The sequence below is a fragment of the Uloborus diversus genome, chromosome 9, assembly GCF_026930045.1.
Source record: "Uloborus diversus isolate 005 chromosome 9, Udiv.v.3.1, whole genome shotgun sequence".
Classification (NCBI taxonomy): domain Eukaryota; kingdom Metazoa; phylum Arthropoda; class Arachnida; order Araneae; family Uloboridae; genus Uloborus; species Uloborus diversus.
Window position 1 is genome coordinate 72037438 of NC_072739.1, and position 4205 is coordinate 72041642.

The following is a 4205-nucleotide window of genomic DNA, read 5'->3' on the forward strand; positions in this document are numbered from 1 at the left end:
TGTCTATCTCCACAGATTCAGTAAGTTATTTTGATATGTAACACCGAGATACAAAGGAATATGGAGAGCCACATTTATAGGGAAATTCCGAGGTTATCTTCATTTGGGATTATCTCTTTGACGCAATGAGGGAAGAATTAAGAGAGCAGACGACAGGTTTAGTAGAAGGGGGAATTTTCGGTGAGGTGATGCGGAGCGATCGGCTTTGCAACACCTGTTGATAAGAATACTTTCTAACAGAGACGTTGGAAGGTGGTTTCCTTTTTTTTTTTTTTTTTTTTTTTGTAGAATAGTTTTACTTCCGGGCGTAGTAACGTGAAAAAAGGGGATCAAAAATCGTGTGAATATTTTTTCCTTCCTTTCTCACTGTGATTTCGTCTCTCTCTCTCTCTCTCTCTATATATATATATATATATATATATATATATATATATATATACACATAGGTGTGTGTGTTTATGTACGTGTGTGCATCTAGAATTGATAAAAGTCTGCACTTAAGAAGTAAAACAACATTAAAATAAAAAAGATAAACACATTTTAAAAATATCAGAATGAGATTATTTTTATTTATTTTATATAACTAGCATTTCATAAGAATGAATCATTCTAGCCACTTTACAAACTTTTTGAAGACAAAGCAAAAAGTAGTGTAGTATATAATGTACGAATAAAAAACGTACTTTTGCCTAGTATTAATCTTTATGCCTATTTATTTAAGTTCTTTATGCTTATTTGTTTTATGTTATTTATAATTTTTAATTGGTAACAGCAAATTCAGGAAGGCAAGATGTTTTCAAATTGATGTGATGTTTAATATAAATTATCACGGTTACAATAAAATTGCAGTCAATGATGGCGTTAATTTATCCATACTTCCTTTTATTTAAAATCTGTAAATGCAAAATGAAGTTCTTTTTACTCTCCTCTTATTTGGGTACAGTTGTTTCTTTGAGTACCTTCAATGCTTCAGTTCTACTCGATGTCGATTATGTTGCTCATGACTGAAAGGTTGAAAAGTACTTAATTCAATCAATAAAATAAGAATGCAAAAAGTTTCCCGCCACTGGTATGCAGCCAAGAGTCCTGGTTTGTCGATTCCTTACCAGTAGTCCTCTTCCTCTTCAATCGGCCAGGGCTCGATTCCGTAGTGCACAGTTAAAGTGTTTAAGGTTTTTAAACGGGGAGAAGGTTTTCTCTTCTTGTTCCTGTTCCCTTTCTGCAAGTCCTGCTCATCTCCCTGCTTGTATTGGAGATGGCGCCTCCTGGAGGCAGTTGTGCGATGAGCAGGATCTTATTCACGAGGATCTAGCGTGTCGGGACCTTTTGAACCTGGTGCAGGCTTTCCTACACCAGAGGGATATGTAACAAGAACAACAACAGAATGCTAAAAGTAGAACCGAGCTATGTCGCTATAAAGCACAAAATTGAGTGCTAAACTAGAAAACAGATGAGTTCTTTTCGTTTGATTGAAGCGGTCAATGGCAATGGGGTCGGAACTAGCTAGTAAGGGCAGACAGACAAACAATAAATGAGCCCAGAATTTCAGAATGATGACATCAACAATGAATACAAAACCTCATGGTCGTCCCCGAAGTCTAAGGACACCAGCTTCTGTAGAAAGGGTGAGGCAAGCAGAAATTGAAATTGCGTCCGTAGAGGCCTGATTGGTAATGCGTCGGACTCATAACCGGAGAGTCCCTCCCGGATTCAATGTCAGCCTGTCGACGGTCCTCTCTGTTCATTAATAGTGACTGGGGCACGTTAAATATGCAGTGGTCACAAAGTCTTCCAAGTTCCCATTCCCAATACCTCTGGGGGTGTTGAACCAGGGATTGCTCAGCTTCTGGTCTGGATCAAAAAGCTGAACTATTTTCAATACCCCATCCATCCGGTTTATCCAGCGGTTCTCAACCGGCAGTCCGAAGGTACCGTCTTTCTCGCTGATGGTAAAAAATTTCCTTTCTCAAAAAACGAAAACACCATGATAATCGAAAACAAATATCCTATACGACATCGTTTATTTGAACTGTGTGATTAATTTTTATACTTTTCTATGACTTTTGAACAATATTTATTACTTCTGCGTAATTATTACAATAATTGATCTTATTCTTGACATTTAAGTATTTTTTGAAATAGATCTTTCACACCAAGTAAAGTTTTATCTATATCTTTATTAATTCATTTTTTTAATCATTATTATGTTTGGAAGGGAAAAAAAACCTTTGTCGATTTGCAAAAAAAAAAAAAAAAAAATAGGGACAGACAAATGGGGAAAATAACCTCACCGGCCCGTAAAAAATCCACATGTTTTTAAAAATCCGCAATGTAACGGTTCGTAAAATAAAATAAAATAAATAAAAAAAAAAGAAAAAAAAAGAAAGAAAGAGAGGAAGGAAGAAAGAGAAGAGCAGATGAAGAAAAAAACCATCACTGGTCCGTGAATTTCTTTCAAAAGCTCTCGCCGATTCGCAGGTCAAACCACATTCAGTAGTGGAACCCTGGATTGTAGTAATTGAAAGTATACAGGGCTTCACTCGAAAACGAGCTGCAGCATTCCAAATGCGTTATCGAACACATAAGAGAATTTTACACCAAGACTTTCGTTTTCAACCCTTAAACAAGCGGTAGGCTACACGTCGATCGCAATCGACCGGTCGATCTCCAGCCCGTTTTCAGTCGATCCTTAAAACATTCTAGAACTTTTTTTTTTTTTTTCAGGGTACCATTAAAACACATTATTTTCTGCAAAAGAATTTGACTGAACTTCGGAAACAAAAGTTATTAGAAACATTTCTAGAACATTTTGTTATCGCTGGAAGCTGGAAGTGCCCCAACTTCTAATATTCAAGAGAAATATTTACTTCTTCCTTTTGCTATTTAAAAATGTCCACAAAAGAAAAATTTACAGATCAAACTTGTTTCGAATGTTGTACAAATTTTTAAAGTAAGAAAACACTGTTTGGAACAACGTTTTACCAATGGCACAGAGAGGGGAAATCCCCCCCCCTCCCCGAAGTCGACCTTGGCCAAACTTAGAAAGTAGATCGGCACAGAGTTTAGGTTGCCGACCGCTGCCTTAAACATATGGTCCTCCATGTCCAACATCAGAATGAAGGAGATTTTGCACAGTGCTAGAAGCTTGTTGAAAGAATGCAAATGATTTTTGCGAATGAAAATGATCGAGTAACGAGGGATGATAACCTATGAGGCTCATTTTATTTTGAACGGTTCGGTTAACAAATAGAACTGTAAGTATTGGGCAGCAGAAAACCACCCTCGCGAAGTGCGTCAAAGGTCAAAGCCCACTTCACAATGAAAAATTTTTTGTGCTGTGAACAGCCTTGGAGTGATCGGACCTAATGCTTTTGAAGATGCAGGAGGATCAACTGTAACTGTAAACTGAGAGAGAAATATTTTCATATTAAAATACCTTTTGATATCAGAACTAAGCCAAAGAAGAATTAACAAAAGAAATGTTTAGTTCCAGCAAGATTGTCGCACAACGCATACAACAAGAGCCTCAATGGAAGTTGTGAATTGCATTTTTACTGGACACACGATATCTCACTTTGATGTGGCTACGTGGCCCCTTCGTTCCCTTGATCGAACAGCTCCTTTTTTTTTTTCTTTAGGAGGGCATCTAAAAGCGAAGGTGACCATCGGCAATCTGGATGAGTTGGAAAACGCTGTCATATCACAAGTTGGTGCAATTGATATCGACTTTTGTGAGAATGTAATGTGGAACTTGCCTAGGAGGCAATTGCAGAACTGGACATCATACACATGACCTTATTTAAAACACTATTTAAGGTTTTTATTATGGTAACATGTAAGCTTAATTTATTTTTTTTGTTTTTGTTTTTTCATTTAAACAACAGCTGTGTTATTCTCAATATAAAATGCCGTTCCATTTTGCATATACATACATATATACACGTACCTGAGAGGAAAAGGGCATTATGTCTGTTTTTAAATAATGACATAAAAATTTTTGCATTTTAATGCTATCATAAAATCTGCTCCTCAAAGCCAGTCCAACGAAGTCACATTATCACTACTTTTCAGGAGAGCGTGAAATCGCTTTTCTGGGGCAAACAAAGGTTGTGACTCGCGCTCTATTAACACTAGTAAATAATTAAAAAGATTTTGATGTTATAGCTCAATGCGGGAAATAATTTTATACACACTGTAGTAAGAGC